Genomic DNA, 22864 nt, shown 5'->3' on the forward strand with positions numbered 1-22864 from the left:
GGAGTGACACGCCCTCGGCTAGTTAGCTCCGCCCCAGATGGAATCGGTCCGCCCTTCTTATTGGGTGCGGGGGGGGGGGGGGGGTTACCGGCTCCGCCCTTGACGAGGAGCTGACAGTGAGCCCCTTCGTGGTAACCCCGTCGGAGCGCATGGTCAATGGCGGCTAACCAAGCCGGTGTGAGGACGCACACTCCCCGCACGCCGTTGTTGTAGTTGTTGTTTCATGGGGAAGATGGGAGGAGGTATGGGGAGGTCCTAAACTCACTACTGGTGCCATACAATCACATTCTGGTGCAATGAAGAGTCAGAATTAATGGAAACGAGTCCTTAACTGACATAGACTAAGAATAACTAGCAAGATGTCCGAAAGTTGTCTACGTGAGATGCGGTGGACCTGGGCACGACATTTAATGGGGGAAAAAGGGGAAGGTCGGTTCTACAGAGTGTTATTTACAGGCAATGGGACTAGGGAATGGGGGATTGGGGATAGTTGGGGAGTATTGGGGAAATAGGGGAATATCTACAAGCGGATATGGAGGCCAAATGCCATATCCGCAACATTGCACCCTTCTCTACCCCCGGGGCATTCCGACCCGATAAATTTTTACCTATTTTAGTGTGGCACTCAGATGTAGTTCCCTCTACTATTAACTCTACCCTGAGTGCGACAGTTTTACGGATATTCACAAATGAGTAAATATGTCCCCCTGCGACGTTGCACCCTTCTCCTCACAGAAACACACCCACAGGATAACCGAATTGCGGAAAGAATTCGCAAACTAAACATACAGCCGGTAGGGAGCATTATTTACACAAGACTACGCTGATATTTACACTACGATCCAGGACCTGTTTTTGGAGGAACACATGCAGATGTTATGCATAGAGAGAGCACGCATGCCAGCATCGATACACCAACCCACGAGTGCTCTGTGGCCTTACGGCCTTTAATAATGTGCAGAGCACCCCTTCCCAGCACCAAAAGCACCACCCCATATTCATACAGTCAGCACCATCCGGTGCACCAATCGGTGCAGTCACCATTGTTCATTAAAATAAAAACAACAACCCCTAACCCTGCAGGTGTCTCTTGCTCTTCGTGTGGTGCACTTGGCCTTCTGGCTTCTTTCAAAATAAAGAAAGGCGCCAACCGCGTCCATTTCTTTATTGTGGCCGTCAGGGGGCCAACTATTAGTGGTTCACCTGTATGGCATAGGTGCCACGTTGACCCATAGGTCCATCCACGGGTGGTGCTTGGCCGCAAAAGAACTGCGGTCCATTGTGGGTGGCCACCAACATTGCGGTCCATATGGTGTATCGATCCAGGCAGCAAGCAGCGAAAGTGCAGGCCCACAACTGCGGATCCAGCCCCTCTCTCTCCTCTCTCTCTGCCCCAAAACCAGATCCTCGGAGGTGGGAGACAAAAGAAGAAGACAAGTGAGTAAGGTGGTAAGGGCGCAAAAGTGCACGCAATATAAGATGATGCACACTGGGGGCACATGGGAACCAGGTGAGACAGGTACGTTCCTACTGTACGCTCCCCCCCACCAGGTAACCTACATTGCCCCTCCCTTACCCCTTACTGTATCCACAAAACACAACACTACCCATAAACATCTACTTTACAAATCAACAAACATCCCTACTGTCTTCCCCGTTCCTCCCATATACCAAATTCGTCTTCTCTCCCTCCTAACCAATCAAATTTGCCATTTTCAACTCTCATCAAAATTTGCCATCTCCAATTCATCATCAGTCCCTCCTAAGGAGGGAGAGATGGAATCACCCCAATGTCTCATCCACGTCGTGATGCGTCTCACAAATCCAACAGCAGTCCTTACTTCCTGCAACAAAACAAAGAAAACACAGGTGTGGAGGCATCATCACCACAGGTAAGTGGCTGCGTATGGTGCGACAGGTTCATCAATCCTAACTATTTCCTAAATGACTTTAACACACTTTACACTACCCGGGGTCTTTCTCCTGCCAAACCATTGGCCAACTTACTCTATGGGTTCTAAAAACCAATTCCCATTGACCAAACTGTGGTGCTTTTCAATTTGGGGTCTCACTCCCCCGATTCATCTCCCGGTGCCCTCGCACAATTTCTGGGCCGCGACGTGTACCTCTCCCAGCGGGTCTACCCACCTGCACACCTCCACCACTGCAGTTGCCTCCGAGCTTACCTGCTCCTTATCCTAACCTAACTACCTGGGGAAGGCCCTCTGGCGCTCTCCCCACTCGGTGCCCTCTCTGGCACGGGGCTACCCGATCCACACCCGGGATCCTCAGGCACCCACTGACACTAACGGCTCCCAGAGCCCACCTGCGGCCTCACCTGGCCGACATCCTCACAGTGGTGGAGTGCCCAACCAACTACACACACTAACAGGCTACACGCCCAGCCATTTCCACAACACTAATGCACCCATCCACAATACCATTCTGCAACCGCACCACAAATGCCAATATCCAACCACAATTTACCTATACCCTCTACCTAACACTTACACTACCCGCCCCGGGTACTCGTGAAAGGGGTCCACTCTTCCCCCATCCACACCTTCGCACCATGCACACCACTCCGTACCACTTACTCCAACTCTCCCCACACACCTTTACTTGCACACCTGTGCTCTCACACCTGGTGCCACCTGCACCCTTCTCTCCCCAAGCGCATTCGCGCTGATCCACAACACTTACTACTCACACACTGCTCCACACACCTGTCCAGTTGCACACCTGTGCAATCACACCTGTTCAATTCTCACACACACGGCATCATCTCAGCTAACTACTCCCCTCTGAAACTTGCGCTTCCCAGTCGTCCCTTTAAACTATTGCGCTCCCACGTCATTATCATCCACACTAATCTACCTGCGTCCCCACTACAGGTATCAGTCACTAACTAACCTTAACGTCACCTACTGTCATCTTCGCTAGATCCCTATCAATATAACCTAACCCACCCGGGCTAGTTTTCACTGCCATACACCCCATAAGCTATTGCGCATTTGCCCCACTCATGGGAAGGGTGGCAGGGATGCCCCCCTTACCCACCGGGCCCATCGCTCCTCAATCCCCCAGTCCTCTGGCACTAATAAGCCCCCCTTATTCAGAGGTACTGGGTCCCGCCTCGGCATCTAAAGCCGAGGCAATCCACGGGGGCGCCTGCTCGCCGGTGTAAGGTCTTATCCGGTCGGCGTGGACGATCCGAGGGAGGGCTCGTGGCCCCATTTTGATCTTAATGACCACATCACAGATTTGCGACAGGACGACTCCTGGGCCTTGCCAGGGGGAGGTGAGTTTTGGGCACCTTCCCTTCCGTCTCCGGGGATTAAAGAACCAAATCTTCATCCCCGGAGCGTATTGACTCCCCTGGCTCCGGTCGTCGTACCTGCGCTTCATCTTTTCCCCCGCCAGATGGAGTTGGCGGCGGGCGAAGGCATGGACTAGCTCCATGCCTTCCTCTAGGTGACGTGCGTACCCCTCCCTCGGCGGGTTAACCACTGTGTCTGGCACGGGACCGCATAGCAAGTCGGCGGGAGCCCGTAACTCCCGCCCATACATAAGCAACGCTGGACTGCATGCGGTGGCCCCGTGCTGGCTGGTTCGGTAGGCCATGAGCAAATAAGGGAGATGTTCGTCCCAGTCATCCTGACGGGTGGCGGTGAACAGTGCCAGTTGTTGGATTAGAGTTCGGTTAAATCTTTCCACCATCCTGTCAGATTGAGGTCTTAAAGGCGTTGTTCTGGTTTTCCGAATTGACAGGAGACTGCACACATCTTTTAGCAATTTGCTCTCAAAATTTCGTCCCTGGTCGGTGTGCAACTCCTGTGGAATCCCATGCCGGCACACAAATCCTTCCACGAAGGCCTGCGCTACCACCCCTGCTTCTTGGTTGGGGAGGGCGTAGGCCTCCGGCCACTTGGTGAAGTAGTCCATCACAACGAGGATGTACTTATTACCTAGGCGGGTGCGGGGTAGTGGGCCTAGGATATCCATGGCCACCCGCTCTAGGGGGGCCCCCACCTGGTGTAATTGAAGGGGGGCCCTCATCCTCCGTGCTGGTCCCTTTTTGGCAGTACAGGCGTCGCATCTCCGACACCAGTCCTGTATGTCGCGCCCCATATTCACCCAATAAAACCTCCGGCGTACCCGCGATGTTGTCTTTGTCCTGCCCAAATGGCCGCCGGGGCGGGTACCATGCACCTGTTGCAATATATCGGTCTTAAATTTGTTTGGGACTACCACCAGCCAGGAAGTTCTATCAGAGGGAACCTCCACCCACTTGCGATACAAGATGTTATCCTTCAATTCCAGAGTTTTCCACTGAGCCCAATATGCCTTTGTTTGCGCCCCGAGGGGGGTGACCTCTTCCCCATTAGGTCTTTGCCCCAATTTGACCCAATTGAACACTGGCCCCAGGACAGGATCCTCCTGCTGGGCCGTGCTCCATGCCAAAGTTCCGAATTCCTCATCTGCGGTTAGTGGCAAAATTGGCCCTCTCACCCGGGTTGCCCGGACAACGAGGGTCGGGTCCGAATCGCCCAATTGTTCCCTCTCCTCATGTCTCGCACAAAATTTGCAGTTTTCCCCCAGACAAGGACGCCGAGAGAGTGCGTCCGCATTACCATGGGCCTTCCCGGCCCTATGGGCCACATCAAAATCGTACTGCTGCAACTTTTCCAACCACCTTGCAATTTGGCCCTCTGGTTCCTTGAACCGAAGGAGCCATTGCAAGGAGGAATGGTCAGTTCTAACCAAAAATTTCCGCCCGTACAAGTACGGGTGGAAATGGTTCATGGCAGCCAGCATAGCTAATAACTCTTTGCGAGTGACGCAATAATTTCGCTCGGGCCTACTTAAGGCCCGACTATAATAACCAATCACTCTCTCCACGCCCTCCTGTGTCTGAGACAAAACTGCGCCCAATCCTTCCTGGCTCGCATCCGTGTCCAGGGTAAATGCCCCGTCGCTAGTGGGGTAAGCTAGAAGGGGTGCGGATGTTAGACACCCCTTCAATTTTTGGAAGGCCTCGTGGCACTCCCGTGTCCAATTAAATCGCGTCCCCTTCTCCGTAAGCCGGTGGAGGGGACGGGCCAACTCCGCAAATTTCGCCACAAAGCGCCGGTAGTAGGAGCAGAGTCCCAAAAATCCCCGCACCTCTTTGATGGTACGTGGTGCGGGCCACTCCTCTACCGCTTTAATTTTGTCTGGGTCCGTTTTTACCCCCTCGCGGCCGATCACGTGACCTAGATAGGCCACCTCTCTTGCAAACAAAGTGCACTTACTCGGGTTCAGCTTCAACCCTGCCTGTCTGAGGCACCCGAACACCTGGTCCAAATTAGCTACTGCCTGGGGGAACGTTTGGGCATGTACCAGGACGTCATCCAGGTACACCAGGCATGATTGCCATGGCATGCCGCCTAGTACATGCTCCATCAATCTTTCAAAGGTGGCGGGGGCGTTACACAAACCAAACGGCATCACAGTAAACTGATACAGTCCCTTACCTGTGGAAAATGCCGTTTTCTCCTTCCCTGCCCTATCCATTTCCACCTGCCAATACCCACTCTTGAGGTCCAAAGTCGAGAACCAATTTGAGCCTGCAACGGCATCGAGGGTGTCATCAATCCTTGGCAGGGGATATGAGTCCTTGAGTGTCACGTTGTTTAGCTGGCGATAGTCCACGCAGAACCGCATGGTCCCATCCTTCTTTTTGACCAGCACAACAGGTGACATCCAAGGACTTCCCGAGGGCTCGATCACGCCTGCGTTGAGCATTTTTTCAACCTGCTCGTCAGCTTCCGCCCTCTTGCTCCAAGGGAGCCGTCGGGCGGCCTGACGAATAGGCCGGGCCTCACCGGTGTGGATCTGATGTTTCACCAGGCCCGTACGTCCAATATCCTCGGTGGACAAGGGAGAAGAGGTCCAAATGGGACCCAACCAGTTTGTGTAAGGCCTCCCTCTGGGTACCTCCCAACTCTACGCTACTACGATTTACCATCTCGCAAATGGGATCGGGCCAATTCCTACTTGTTATTGAAGGCTCCCCCCGGGGTCGGCTCGGCTGGACGTTCTCGCCCCTCACTGTCGCGACTTCCTCAACTGGGGTGCAGCCAGCTACCCTCGTGCCCCTTACTATAGTGCGTGGTTCTGTACTCATATTTATTACTCGGACGGCCACTACCGGTCCGTCCGTTTTTACAAGGGTGCGGCCCACGATTAAACCCGGTATGGACTGCGCTGCCACCGGTTCGACCAGGCCGCAGGACTCCTGCCATGTTGGGCGAGCTGCCCACCGGGCCGGCACTATCGCCTCGGCCCTTGGGGGGATGGTCACGGCCTCGGAAGCCTCCAGCTCCGCTCTCTCGGCCGTGCTCACTCCCCCTAACGGCAGCTCTTCTACTCCCACCTGCAGGATCCCCCGGCACAAGTCGATTTTACAACCGCTGGCAGTCAACAAATCCAACCCTATTAAACATGGGTCGCACACCTCCGCCACCCAAACATCTATCTCCCTCCTTACCGACCCTAACTTGAGGGTCACAGAACCACGCCCTATGATCGGGGCCGTTACCCCGGTAGCAAGCTGCAAACTATAATTTTGCAGGCGCTGGATCTTATCCCAGCCACCTGTGCTCGAATCAAGGACCACAGGGCTGATGATCGTGGCGCTAGCTCCTGTGTCCACTACGGCGTCTACCCCCATGCCGGCAATTTTGCATCTAATTGTCAGGCTACCGGTTCCAATTTGGCCACAATAAATGACCTGTCGCGTCAATGAGGGCTCTCCTCCATCCTCTGCTGCCGAACACCGCCCTACGTGCCCGACACCTTCTAGTTTCCCGGGGTCTGGCGGGGGGGGGGGGGGGGGGGGGTGTCTGGGGTCGGCTAACCCGCTCCCCCCTGGGCGGAGTTGAGGACCTCAACCGCCGGGGATCATCCCGGCGCGCGGCTCGACAGTGCCGCGCCAGGTGACCCAGACGGTTGCAGGTATAGCACCTCACCTGATAAGGTGCTTGCCTCCGGAATTCCAAATTTCCCCCCCTGTAGGTCCGAATTGGATTACCCGCTCGTGGTCCACCGCGGGCCACCTCCGGGGCCGCCTGCCATGGTCCAGGTCCCGCCAGGCGCTGGTCCACCAGCCTCCGGACCATGCCCGCCAGGTCAGGACCCATGTCGGGGGCGGGCCCCCTAAGGGGTCCGCCCTCCATCGGGGGTCCCACCTGGCGGACCGCCATTGCGAGACGCTCGCCCCCCCGGGCCAGGGGCCTCGCTGCTTCCCAACGGGCCGCAGCGTCAGCCGCCTGGCTCAGAGTCTGCGGGCGCCACATGGCGAGCTGTTGCCGGAGCTCAATATCCGGGAGGGCCTGGATAAAATGGTCCAGCGCCAGGCTTTCCCGGGAATCCGCTGCCATGCTAGCATGTGCGATCCCCACTGCGCGGCGAATGTCGTGGGCAAGTTCCCCGATGGCTTCCTGGGGCTTGCGCTTTCGCAGCGCGAGCTGAGCTTTAACAAGCTCGCTCTGCTGTTCAATGCCGAATCGATTAATTAGGGCGTCGCGGAGGGCTGGCAGGGTGAGAGCACCCGCTGGTAATGCCGTCAGCACCTCCGCCGCCGCGCCGCGCAATGCGACCACCAGGTGTACTCCACCTTCGTCCTCACCCCAACCGTTGCCCTTACACACACAGTCGAACTGCGCCAGGTACGCGCGTAGATCACTCTTGCCGTCATACGGCGCGAGTGGGACCTTGTGGGACCACCTCGTATGCGAGTCGTTGCCCGCCTGCCGGACCCCGTGCGTCGCCCCTTGCGGGGTCAGCGCGGGGCCGAACCGGCCGGGCCCCCACAGTACATTACCCCCAAGGGGCTCTCGTGCCTCCCCGGTCCCTCCAACAACTACCCCTGTTGGTGTCGATGCATGGGTCACACCTCCGCAACCCGCTACCCATTCCATACCACCACAACCTTGCTCACCCACACCTCGCACCTCTCGTTCCATACCCTCCGGACCAGCCATACACCTCACTCTTGGCCTCTCACGAACATCCGGGTCTATCTCGACCCCCAAGCTTATTAAATCACCTGGCGCATCATACGCACGACCATATTGGTCACCACTTACACCGGGTCCTCTTTCTCTTCGCTTCTCCTCCATCACCTGCGAATCCCTCATCCGGTTAATGAGCACATCATCACGATCCGAACACAGACTTTGGACCAATTCTTTTACCTCCTCTTTTATCTCTTTCCTATCCTCTCTCCGTCGCTTCTTATTTTCGCTCACCCCTTCTTCCACTTCTTCTAATTTCTGTTTCACCTCCTTCATCTCCTCGTGCGCCCCTTTAAGTTCTTCCTCTAACTCCACTTTATTTTTTTCTATGTGCTCCCGCACCTCCCGCTCTTTAACCTCCATCACCTCTACCACTTTGTTCATTTTCCTCGTCAGGTCCTCATGTACCGTCTGACACTCTTTTTTAATTACCCCTACGTCCTTTTTCATCTCCTTCTGTGTCGATTTTAAACCCTCTATTACCGCTGTGTTCTTCTTTACCTGGTCCCCCAACTCCTTTTGTCCCACTGTCAGTTGTTCTACTCCCAGCGTCAACTCCTCTATACCCCCTTGCAATTTTACAGTCCCCTTTCTCACCTCCTTCTCCATGCGCTCCTTACAGTGCCTCACCTCCTCGCGCACCCCTCCGACCTCCTCACTCACACCTCTTCTGATCTCCTCTCCCATCACTTGCATCTCCTGCCCAGATGCCACCCTCATCTGCTCCATTTCCTCCCTGTGAGCATCCAGTTTGGTTTCTACCCCCATTCTAACCCCCTCTATCTGCTGCCCCATTTGTTTAACTTCCCTTTCCGCTTGGTCCCTCATGTCCCTCAATTTGCCTTCCATCCTGTTTTCTAACCCCTCTAACCCCTTTTGCATCCCTTCCATTTGATTCTCTTGAGCGGCCATTCTGTTTTCTACCCCCATTAACCCATTTCTCACCTCTTTTATCCCGTTGTCTAACCCCTCAAAATTATTGTCTAACTTCCCAAATTTCTTGTCTAACTCCTCAAAATTATTGTCTAACCCCTCACTGGTACCCCTCGCTTCGTCCCTCATTACCCCCATTTGGTTTCCCATTACCCCCATTTGGTTTCCCAACCGCTCACTATCAGCCCTCATTCCCACAATTTGGTCTCCCATTCGTTCCATAAGGGCCCTCATTTGCAACATAAAAAGGTTCGAATCCACCAGGGGCGCTGCCACGGTCGCGGGCGCGGTCGCCGCGACCAGCGAGGCGCCATTTTGCGCGCCCGCAACGTCGGGCGCAACGACGCTATTTTGTGCGTCTGCTACCCTCACTGCTTCGCTCTCCTCATGTCCCTCAATTTGGTCCTGGATCGACCCTGCCTCACTCTCCTCTACCGGACCCCAGCCGACTTGGTCTGCCATAGCGCGACTTTCAAAATTCGGGTTTTTATATTTTGTAAAACACAATCAAATTTCGCCGTTATAATTTCGAGCGCGTAAAACGCGCTCCGGATCGAATCTCACTCCTCGACACCAATTGTTACCCTAATGGTACAATTGGTGTTCCAAAATTTGGGCTAAATGAATTTAGTCCCAGGTCCGAATCCGACACTCCTGACACCAATTGTTACGGACACGACTTATTAAGATGTTATGCTGGGCCGAGCGGAATGGCCGCCGTGTTCGCACAAGTTACCCGATTATACTCGAACGTTGACTAAGTCGCGCTACGCTAAATCAATTGAGGAAAGGACACAACGGCTGGGTTTCAAATGACACGACACCAGGGGTACGGTTCTCAAGACCTCCGGAGGAGGTTATAATATTGCGGAAGGTTAGATTACAGGGATGAGAGAGACAGCATAGAAAGATAGGCACTTAATTACGGTCTTATAGTAGCCCCGACAGACGACAGATAAACAGGACAAAACTGACTCACACGGGGATTGATGGCAAGGAAAGCGGGTAGTCGATGGCTCAAGGTGCACTCTTGGCTCAGGGACAGAATCGACCCAAAAGATGCAGGGAGGTCTCTCAGCGCTCGGAGGTGGCGTCTGGTTCTCTTCCGTGGCTGAGGCGCATCTGACGTCACGTCCGGTAGGCTGCGTATATCCGGCGGGGAGTGACACGCCCTCGGCTAGTTAGCTCCGCCCCAGATGGAATCGGTCCGCCCTTCTTATTGGGTGCGGGGGGGGTTACCGGCTCCGCCCTTGACGAGGAGCTGACAGTGAGCCCCTTCGTGGTAACCCCATCGGAGCGCATGGTCAATGGCGGCTAACCAAGCTGGTGTGAGGACGCACACTCCCCGCACGCCGTTGTTGTAGTTGTTGTTTCATGGGGAAGATGGGAGGAGGTATGGGGAGGTCCTAAACTCACTACTGGTGCCATACAATCACATTCTGGTGCAACGAAGAGTCAGAATTAATGGAAACGAGTCCTTAACTGACATAGACTAAGAATAACTAGCAAGATGTCCGAAAGTTGTCTACGTGAGATGCGGTGGACCTGGGCACGACATTTAATGGGGGAAAAAGGGGAAGGTCGGTTCTACAGAGTGTTATTTACAGGCAATGGGACTAGGGAATGGGGGATTGGGGATAGTTGGGGAGTATTGGGGAAATAGGGGAATATCTACAAGCGGATATGGAGGCCAAATGCCATATCCGCAACAATATGTATATATATATATATATATATATATATATATATATATATATATATATATATATATATATGTATGTATATATATATATATATATATATATATATATATATATATATATATATATATATATATATATATATATATATATATGTATATAGATATACACACACACATATATAATATACATACATACATACAACTCGTAAATGGATGTGACCGCTTCAACATGCACAGGCATCCCGTGATACGCAACAGGGTGAGGTGCATCATGTGATATGGATCGGGGTGAGCTTCGCTCACTGTTCTGCATGCGTTTGTCTTTGCATTAGTTCAGTTCATTGTGAATTAGATGCCCTAATATTATGGACGATATCGTGAGACAGAAAATTCGTGCTGTACGCTTGTATTCTGTATCTGGAAATTCGGCTGAAGTTCACAGACAACTTGTCAAAGAATGTGGTGCTGACGCAATTGACAGAAGAACCATCGGCAGCATAAACAAGTAGTTTGATGAAACCGGCAGCATTCTTCCAAAACAGTCACGAGGTATGCCTCGTACTGTTCGAATTAAGGAAAGCAGAGCGTTCATTGAACAACAACTCGACAGTAACACACCATTATCAACTCATCGTCTATCAAACGTCACCAACAAAAGCCGATTATCGATTCGAAGAATACTAAAAGACCTTAATGTGAAACCATACATACCCAGATTAATTCACCAACTATCGGAGGATGATTTTGACAGGTGCGTTGAGGCATGTGAGACATTGCTTGGGTTAATGGATACGGACAATTATTTGTAGAACAGGATCTTGTGGTCAGATGAATCCAAGTTTACTTTATCTGGTTCTGTGAATCGTCATAACAGCGTGATATTGGCAGTGGACAACCCACGATTTACTGTTGAACACAACGTCCAGTATCAAGCTAGCGTGTCCATCTGCACAGGCATTTCTTCTGTTGGACCAATATTTTTCGAAGAAAATGTGAATGCTGCAAATTGCCTTCTAATGTTGGAGCAGCATGTATTTCCACTCAATGATGACCAAATGTGGTTCATGCATGATGGTTCCCCTGCTCATTATGCTGCCAGGGTCATCATAATGCCAGGCCCTTGATTTGAACTTTACAGACAAATGGATTTCCCATCGTGGTCCGGTTGAATGGCCGCCGCGGTCTTGTGATTTAACACCCTGTGATTTCATCCTTTGGGGTTTCCTCAAACACAAAGTGTATGCGAGGAATTCTACGACCCTCAGACACTTGAAACAATTCATCCATAATGAGACTGCTGCTGTAAAGACTGAAACATGCAGAACTCTGTGTTAGAGTGTTTCGTCATGGCTACAGCTGTGCAAAGACAATGAAGGAGAGTTGTTTGAACATTCGAACTGATCTGTTTAATGTATATGAGACTGATTAGACGGTTTAACAAGGAATCATGTTTTGTTTTGCACCAAAGAACAATAATAAACTTAGTTGTTTGTTGCAGGTATCGTTCTTCAAAATGTGCCCAGGCTTACTGGACCACCCTGTGTATATACATATATATATTGACCGGTAGTGTAGATATATATATATATATATATATATATATATATATATACACATACACTACCGGTGAAAAGTTTTAGAACACGTCAATTTTGCCAGTTTTATTTAAATTTACACAGTTTAATGTCTCAATGTACTCTGAAATTAAGCAAAGAACAAATAAACAATTGGAGATAAATAAATCATCGAAACATTTTGTTTACAGGCATTTTAAGGCCATTTACCCTGCAAGAGCGGGGGTTAGCCTTGCGGTCCCCATGACAATCTTCTCCATTTTGCCCTATTTCTGCATCTCCCCTTGTTAACCCCCTTGCCCGCATTTCTTCTTCGACCATCTTGAGCCAAGTCTTTCTCGGTCTACCCCGTCCTCGACTTCCTTCGACATTCATTTCCATCACTCTTCTCAACCAGTCATTTTCATCCTTCCTCAACACGTGACCAAACTATCTCAACCTGTTTCTCTTCATAGCATCCATCACAGGCTCTATTCCCATCATCTTTCGCAATTCATCATTTGTCTTCCTCTCTCTCAACGATACTCCACACATCCACCGAACCATTCGCATTTCCACCCTTTCCAGCCTTCGTTGCTGCTCTACGTTCATTACCCATGTCTCGCTCCCATAAATCATAACACTTCTCACACATTCAGCATACACCTTTCCCTTCAGCTTCAACGACACTCCCCTCCTCGTAAACACGCCACTCAGTTCCCGAAACCTCTTCCGTGCACATCTCACTCGAGCAACCGTTGCCGAGTCTGATCCACCTTCTCCAATCTCCATTCAGCATGTCTCCTAGGTAACAAAATGTTTTCACACCTTCCAGCTTCACGCCGTCTCCAAGATCCAACTCAACATTTCCTCCATCTGCAGCTCCTTCTGTGCACACCTTACACTTGAATGTAGCTGCCACACTGGTTAATGACCCTCTCAAACCACTACATTTTTGATGAACCCACTCAGCACACATTGTACATTGAATGGAATTCACTCCGACACCCTTCCTGCACACAGCACACGGCCACTTCCCAGTTCTTTCCACCTCAACGCATGCTTTACCACTTGCCATCACCTTCGTTTTTCCGATATTCACATTCAGACCTTTCGTCTCCATACATTCCTTCCACTTGTTCATCTTCTCCTTCAGTCCATCCATACTTTCTGCAATCAACACCAGATCATCTGCACGCAACAACTCCCACGGTAAACCCTCCTCTACGTTCTGAGCCAGCACCTCCATCACAGCTACAAATAGTAGTGGACTTGGTACCAACCCCTGATGCACTCCCACCTTCACCTCAAACTCACCACTGCTCCCGTCCTTCGTCCTTACAGCTGTGCGCACTCTTTTGTACATTGCCATCACTACTCTGATCAACCATTCCTCCACTCCTAACTTCCTCAATGCCCACTGTAGTGAAATCGTATCCGTACTGAACCCGGGTGGGGATGCTCGCTGCTCGCTGTCATTGTTGTCACCGCTAGGGGCGTGACTATAAGACCCGTTGCTGTGTCAGTGCTCCGAGACTTCTCCCTTGTGACATGTTACATCGGTAGCCTCGTTAATGGTACGCCTTTATAGAATATCTAGCTTGCTTGCATTGACTGATATGAATGGCTTTATGAGATGTCGCATCGTATGCTTATTGTGTATTTCTACTTACAGGAATGATGTGATGATCTAAATGCAATTAAACCAAACCGTTGGACTTAAGTTGTGCGGACCTGAATGGTTTTTCACAACACTTAATTGCATTTAAGATCTGCTGACATGGCTGGCAACAAGGCGCTGACGGTGTCCATTTTCAGCGCCGACCCACAAGCCACGGACGGAGGCTTGCAACTCAAGCACTGGCTCCGACAACTGGAGCATCTCTTTGATGAGCCTGAGACCGCTCCGACGCCTGCCGCGAAGCTGGCGATATTACACTCGAAAATCGACTACCGGGTCTACCACGCGATCGCTCAATGCACGACGTATGATCTTACCATCGCGGAGCTCAAGCGGCTTTACATAAAAGAAAAAAGCCCTGTGTATGCGCGTTATTTGCTGCAAACGCGACGGCAGCAGCCCAACGAGGCTATGGACCATTACGCCCAGGAGCTCCGGCAGCTTTTGCTGGACAGCGTCAGGGAGCCACGGACTCCCGAGCAGGCTAAGGATGATCGTCTTTTAGATGCCTTCATAGCAGGGGTCTCCTCCCAGGAACTACGACTCAAACTCTTGGAGAAGACCGACCTGACCTTCGCTACGGCGGTTGAGCAAGCGACAGCGTATACTGAAGCGCGGATGCAATCGAACGCCTATGATCGCACGCGCCTTCTGGCGGGTACCTCACTATACGCCCGGCCGGAGAGTGCTACTGACGAGGACGTGGATCCGCCTGCTGAACTCCGGGATGCTCCGGAGGATGACCCTGCCCTGACAGCTGCCGTCTCGACCAGCAGACCCAAGGCCTTGCGCGGGGCCGCATGTTTTTTTTGTGGAGGGCCTCGTCATGCCCGAGTCGTGTGTCCGGCACGTGACGCTATTTGCCATTTGTGCTCGCTAAAGGGACATTACGCGAAAGTGTGCAAGAAAACGGCACGCGGCTCGCGGCCCTTCGACTCGCGCAGCCGCGGACGCGCGGGCGCATCAACCTTGAACGGGCTCATAGCAGAGCCCACGAGCCCAGCGCCTTACCCGACTTCGAAGGGGAGGGCCCCTCTCTGCGGCCCGCTGGGCGCTCAGACGGCCTTGACTGGCGCCACCGGACAGCCACCACCGTCTCCTTCTCCATCGGGGACAAAGGCCGTGTCCTTGGCCAAACCTCAGGCCACGCAAGGGGCTTTGACACTTTGCCAAGCCCCTCGTACTCCTCGAGTCGTCCACGAGCTAACGGCGGCCCCCGCCACGTCAAAAGGGTTAGGGCAGCTTTCGAATACTACGGAAGCCTTTTGTCAAAGCGACCAAAAACGTAAAAAGGCGATTTCGAATACTACGGAAGCCTTTTGTCAAAGCGACCAAAAATGTCAAAAGGCGATTTCGGATACTACGGAAGCCTTTATCTGCCAGGAGTGTCAAAAGGCGATGACAAATACTACGGAGGCCTTTTCTCGTCGGATTTTGAATCGCGAAACACCGGAATGCTGGGGAAAGCCCTCTGATGACGATAATGGATTCCCCATGGTCAACGCAGACTCCGGCCACGATCGCAAAACTGCTGCTGGTGTAGGATCCACCCGCGAGGCTGGTCCGACCCATTCGGGGGGCTCAGTCCCGCTCCCAGCTGCCTCGTCTGGCCTAGCTCAAGCCCTTATTCCCCTTATGGTTGAGGGCCATTGTGTTCAGGCCTTGGTGGATACCGGATCTACGGATAGTTTTATCGACCAGCGACTTGTGCTCAGGCATGGATGGCGGATCGGGCGGTCTATGAGACGGATCTTCATGGCTTCCCAGGGACTTCGGCTCAGCACAAAAGGGGAATGCCGATTGAAACTCGTGCTAAAGGGACGGGTTTTCCCTGATGTACACCTTATGGTTTTACCCGCATTATGTGCTGATATTCTGCTAGGACACGATTTTCTTAAGCTGCATGGACGTCTGGTAATGGAGTTCGGTGGGCCTGACACTCTTGTTGTGGGGGCAGACGACGCGCTAACGGTGTGCGCCCTAGCGCAAATGGATGTCCGGCCGCTTTCGCTGTTCCCCAATCTAACCTCCGACTGTACCCCTGTCGCGGTAAAATCGCGACGCTACTCTCACGCGGACATGCAATTCATTGCGGACGAAACGGCTCAGCTCTTGAAAGACGGCATCATAGAACCTAGTAGGTCGCCTTGGCGCGCCCAGGTCTTAGTGGTGCGCAGCGAGGCCCACGCAAACGCATGGTAATCGACTATTCCCAAACGATTAACCGCTTTACACAGCTGGATGCCTACCCCCTTCCGGGGATGGACGCGCTAGTGCAACAGGTGTCCCAGTATTCGGTCTATAGTACTCTCGATCTCCGTAGTGCGTACCACCAGATCCCTATCTCTAGGGCGGATCGTATCTATACCGCTTTCGAGTCGGGGCAGCGGTTGTACCAATTTACACGATTGCCTTTTGGGGTAACGAACGGGGTCGCTTGCTTCCAGAGGGCCATGGATGACCTCGTTGCGCGGGAGCACTTAACCGATGTTTTCGTCTACCTCGATAACCTTACGGTTTGTGGATATGACCAAGAGCACCATGATGCTAATCTGAAGCGCTTCCTTGAGGTCGCGCAACGGTATCACTTAACTATGAACGAGGATAAGTGCCAATACTCCCTACGCACCATAGATCTTCTGGGGTACACCGTGACCCAAGGCTCTGTCTCTCCGGATAAGGAGCGTCTGCGACCTTTGCTCGACATGGCCCCTCCCTGCGATCGGGCGTCCCTGAAACGCGCCCTTGGGCTGTTCGCCCATTACTCCAAATGGGTGCAAAATTTCTCCGCGAAACTTCGCCCCCTTGTGGCCTGCGACACTTTTCCCCTGAGTTCGGCCGCATTGACGGCCTTTGAAGGTCTTAAGACCGACATCGCCCGAGCCGCCGTAGCGACCATCGACGAGAGCGGCTCGTTCGTCCTCGAAAGTGACGCCTCGGATCAGGCCATCGCGGCGACCCTCTCCCAAGGGGGACGTCCCGTGGCTTTCTTTTCACGGACTCTTACCTCCGCTGAGCGGAGGCACTCGTCCGTTGAAAAGGAAGCGTATGCGATCGTCGAGTCTATTCGGCGATGGCGCCCGTACCTACTCGGGCGGAGCTTCCAAATCATCACGGACCAGCAAAGCGTTGCGTTCATGTACGACACCTTACACGCCCAGCGCATTAAGAACGAGAAAATCACTCGCTGGCGTATCGAACTCGCCGACTTCTGTTACACCATCAAATATCGCCGAGGGAAGGATAACCAGGCCGCCGATGCCTTATCACGCCCGACTACATGTGCTGGTATCACCTCGTTGGAGGGCCTACGGGTGCTGCATGCCACTGCGGGCCATCCCGGCGTAACGCGTTTCGCTCATTTCGTGCGGAGTGGGAATCTCCCTTACTCGATTGACGATATCCGCCGTATCTGTCGCGACTGCGCGATCTGCGCGGAAATCAAACCGCGTTTCTATAACCCCCCTATGGGGACTCTGGTGAAGGCTACACGCCCGTGGGAACGCTTGGCGATGGATTTCAAGGGCCCTTTGCCGGTGTCGAGCGGCTCTCGCTAGCTGCTCACTATCGTTGATGAGTACTCACGATTCCCCTTTGCTTATATGTGCGCGGACATGACTGCTGCCACGGTGATGCGATGCTTACAGAACTTGTTCTCAATGTTCGGTTACCCGGCCTATGTCCATACCGACCGGGGTGCAGTCTTCTTGTCTCAGGAGGTGCGCGGCTATCTGCTCCAAAACAACATTGCGTCTAGTTACACCACGCCGTACAGACCCCAGGCTAATGGGCAGATCGAACGCTTCAACGGGATTATCTGGAGGGCCGTCATGCTCCATCTCCGGACCCACGGCCGGGGCCTCGATAAATGGGCTTGGTCGCTACCTGCGGCGTTGAACTCAATCCGGGCACTCCTGAGTACGGCAACTAACCAAACTCCCCACGAGCGACTTTTCCACCACCCCAGGAGCTCGGGGTGTATACGGTCTTTGCCCAGTTGGCTCGCTGGGCCCGGGCCGGCCTACCTTAAACGGGCGGTTCGCGCGAGCAAGTACGACCCCCTTGTGGACAAAGTGCAGATTCTCCAGGCTAATCCTGAGCATGCTCGTGTGATGACGTCTGATGGTCGTGAGACTACTGTCTCCGTTCGTCATCTTGCCCCTTGCGGGGTCGACGACCTTAGTAGGGAATCGGACGAACCGGTCGAACCCATCTATGAGACTATGGCCTCTCCCGACGCTCCCATCGCCGACAGTCCACCGACCCTCCCCCCGTCGAGACTGCCCGGGTCCGATGACTTGGCGTTACCCGCTTCATCACCCGACCCTGTTGACGCCTCTGACACCCGGGATACAGGGTTACGAGATGCCGTACCCGGGGAATTTCGAACGCGTGCTGGCAGAGAAATTCGCCGCCCGGCCCGATACGGTTGGGCCGACTGATACTCCGCACCCTATTCATGCTGACGCTCACTCGCTTTTAGCCACGCGGCCGTATAATTCTGACGGGGGGGTGAATGTAGTGAAATCGTATCCGTACTGAACCCGGGTGGGGATGCTCGCTGCTCGCTGTCATTGTTGTCACCGCTAGGGGCGTGACTATAAGACCCGTTGCTGTGTCAGTGCTCCGAGACTTCTCCCTTGGGACATGTTACATCGGTAGCCTCGTTAATGGTACGCCTTTATAGAATATCTAGCTTGCTTGCATTGACTGATATGAATGGCTTTATGAGATGTCGCATCGTATGCTTATTGTGTATTTCTACTTACAGGAATGATGTGATGATCTAAATGCAATTAAACCAAACCGTTGGACTTAAGTTGTGCGGACCTGAATGGTTTTTCACAACACCCACGTCACTACTTCACGTGGAACCCTATCAAATGCTTTCTCCAGATCAACAAACCCAAGAAACAACATCTTCCTCTTCTCCATATACTTCTCCTGCAACTGCCTCACAATAAAAAGCACGTCTGTCGTTCCTCTTCCTGGCATACATCCAAACTGCATTTCGTCAATCTTCACTTTCTTCCTTATCCTCCTCTCCAACACACTTTCCAAAGCTTCATTCCATGCTCCAATAACTTTATCGCTCGATACGAGCCACAGTCCAGAGGGTCACCTTTCCCCTTGTATAGAGGGACGAGCGTACTCAGTTCCCAATCCACTGGAATGCGGCCTTCTTTCACCACCAGATTGCAGATCTCTGTCATTCTCTTCACACCCCAATTTCCTGCTGCCTTCAACATATCTCCCACAACTCCCGTCGGCCCTCCCGCTTTTCTACTCTACATTGCTTTTATCGCTTCCTCAACTTCCTTCTCGGTTATCTTCTGTGCCGGTCCTAAAACTGGGTTACTCTCTATGTTGCCATCCCATTCATTCTCGGCATTCAACAGTATTTCCATATATCTCTTCCATCTTCCTTTAATTCCATCTGGGTCCATAAATGAGTTCTCCCACTTCATCCTTCAAGCAACTCACCCCCATCACATCACACCTCTCTTTCGCTATCTGCTTTGCAATCCTGAATACCGCTCTCTGACCCTCTTCCAAATTCAAGCGTTCTCCGAACATTTTCCTACATGCCTCCTGTGCCTTTGCTACCTCTTCCTTTGCAGCCTTCCTGGCTGCCTTATAACTTTCATGCTCTGCTTTTTCTGCCCCCGTACCCTTCGCCTTCTGCCACTCCTTGAACTTCTTCCTCTTCTCGTCAATCCTCTTTCCAACTTCATCATCCCACCACCATTTTTCCGAGTGCCTCGGTGGTCCTTTTGTCCATCCACATACTTCACCAACGGCTCCCAACAGACTATCTTTTATTGACATCGAACCACTTTCAAGCTCAACCACATCAGCCTCTACCATATTCAGCCTCTCTTTTAATGCCTCCCTCACTGTCACCTCTTTCAACCTCCACACCTTCATTCTCGGTTGGTACTTCAACCGCCGTGCTCTCCTCACACCTTTCACCCTTATGTCGCAGACAACCAAGTGGTGCTGTGAAACAGCCTCCTCCCCCGGGATCACCTTTGTGTCTCGGAGGTGCCCCCTATCTCGCCTACGCACCAGCAGGTAGTCAACGGTTGTCGTCGACCCACCTGACATGTATGTAACAAGCTTATTATCCTCTTTCTGGAACTGAGTATTACAAATCAACAAATCAGCAAACTCCAAAATCCTTTCACCTTCTCCATTTCTCACACCATATCCGTAACCCCCATGAACTCCCTCAAAACCGTCCATACTCCTTCCCACATTCCATTTAGGTCTCCTCCTACCACAACAACTTCCTCATCTTTCACGTTTTCCATCAGCTTCTCTATAGCACACCAGAACTTGTCCTTCTCTTCATCGCTCTGACCAACCTGCGGAGCATATCCCGAGATGATGTTCACCAAGAGCTTTCCAATCATCATTTTCACCATCATCAACCTTTCACTCACTCTAGTCACACTCACCACACTGTCTACAAACTCCTCAGAAAACAGGACACCAACACCATTCACGCCTTCTGGGCACCCTTGCCACACAAACTTGTATTTCTCTCCCTGCCTCCCCTTCACCATTCTCACACCACTTCCCTTCCATCTCGTCTCCTGCACACAACATATGTCCACTCTTCTTCTGACCAATACTTCCACCACTTCTCCTGATCTCCCTGTCATTGTCCCTACATTCCATGTCCCAAACCTCAGAAACCGATCTCCACGTCGGGCATCAGACGTTTCGTTGTCATAAATGGAATGATTTCCACCCTTGCTTCGATTGGGTTCCCCACCTTGAGTTTTGACGAGAGGGAGTGGGGTCCCCCACGGGGTACTTCGGGCTGTACCCTGCCCATATGTAGTTGTAATTGTCATGGTTCTCTTTTTGAGGCAATGTTTTAATGGCCGGATGCCCTTCCTGACGCCAACCCTTTCAGTCGCCTCTTACGACACGCAGGGATACGGTGTACCTATTCTAAACTGGGGTACACACCGGTATACAAAATTTAATTTAAATTTTTGACTCAGCAAAGTAGCCACCTTTTGCAGATATACCGCTAACACACTCGTGGCATTCTTTCTGCAATGGGAAATCAAATATTGTTCTGGAAGTTCTTCCCAACACTGTTGCATAAGTTCCCACAAATGTGTTGCACTTGTCGGTTGCTTTGCTTTCACCTTTCTGTCCAGTTCATCCCAAACCAGCTCGATGGGGTTTAAGTCTGGAGACTGTGCTGGCCATTCCATGATTTGAAGCCTACCATCTTGTTCTTTTCCTCGAAGGTAGTTTTGACATAGCCTGGAGGTGTGTTTAGGGTCACTATCTCGCTGTAGGATGAACCCCTGACCAACTAGGTGTATACCAGAGGGTATTGCATGGCGCTGCAAAATGCTGTGGTAGCCATTTTGGTTCAGGATGCCAGTCACTCTGTGCAAGTCGCCGACTCTGGATCCAGCAAAAGAGTCCCAGACCATCACGCTTCCTCCTCCATGTTTGACAGTTGGTGTCACACACTAAGGAACCATCCTTTCGCCTACTCGATGGCGTACAAAAACCCTGCGTGATGAACCAAAGATTTAAAATTTTGATTCATCGGTCCATAAGACCTTCCAGTCTTCAGTTGTCCACTGGCGGTGCTCATGACCCAGGCAAGCCTCTTTCTTATTTTGCCATCTTAGCAATGGCTTTCTTACTGCCACTCGACCTGTCAAACATGCAGCTCGAAGTCTTCTCTTCACAGTTGAAACTGAGACTTGCTTACTTCGACCAGTGTTAAGCTGTGCTTGAAGCTGTTGTCCTGTGAGCCACCTATCACGCAAGCTGTTGACTCTCAGACACTTGTCTTCTGATTCTGTTGTGGCTTTGGGTCTGCCTGACCTCTTCCTGTCAGAGTTTCCTCCAGTTTCCAATATACTACTTCCTGCAGTGCAATATTGTCCAAATAATGCTTCAGAGGGTGTAATAACAGTCTGTTCCAATACTGCTTTTATACAGACAGGGGGTTTGTAATCAAGTAATCAGCAGAGGTTGGGACACCTGTAGGAATTGTTTGCATCAGCTTTCAAGGCTTAATTTACTTACATTGCTGCAGAACAGCTGTACGTTGTTAACCCATTACTTGTTCCCTGAAGAAGGCCTTTTTTTTTTACAATATAACTGTGCAATTTACATTATTTTCCCGTTTTTGCTCACCTAAACTTTTTTTTTTTACCTCGAGCAGTTTACTGCTTACCTTTGTACCATTTCAGGTTATTCAATGGATATTAAACTGCGTAAGTTTCACTCTCTCTGCCATAAAGCCCAGATCGTTGGAGTGTTGCAGTGATGGTTGTCCTTCTGGAAGTTTCTCCCATCTCCACACAGGATCTCTGGAGCTCAGCCAGATTGACCATCGGGTTCTTGGTCACCTCTCTTACCAAAGGCCCTTCTCCCCCGGTTGCTCAGTTTGGCCGGGTGGCCAGCTCTAGGAAGAGTCCTGGTTGTTCCAAACTTCTTCCATTTAAGAATTATGGAGGCAACTGTGCTCTTGGGAACCTTCAATGCAGCAGAGATTTTTTTGTAGGCTTCCCCAGATCTGTGCCTCGACACAATCCTGTCTCTGAGCTCTGCAGGCAGTTCCTTTGGCCTCGTGGCTTGGTTTTTGCTCTGATATGCATCGTCAGCTGTGAGACCTTATATAGGACAGGTGTGTGCCTTTCCAAATCATGTCCAATCAATTGAATTTACCACAGGTAGACTCCATTCAAGGTGTAGAAACATCTCAAAGATGATCAAGAGAAATGGGCGGCACCTGAGCTAAATTTCAAGTGTCATAGCAAAGGGTCTGAATACTTATGTCAATGTGATATTTCAGTTTTTTCTTTTTAATAAATTTGCAAAACTTTCTAAAATCCTGTTTTCTCTTTGTCATTATGGAGTATTGAGTGTCGATTGATGAGGGAAAAAA

Source organism: Myxine glutinosa, chromosome 14, assembly GCF_964187855.1.
Source record: "Myxine glutinosa chromosome 14, kmMyxGlut1.1, whole genome shotgun sequence".
Lineage (NCBI taxonomy): Eukaryota > Metazoa > Chordata > Myxini > Myxiniformes > Myxinidae > Myxine > Myxine glutinosa.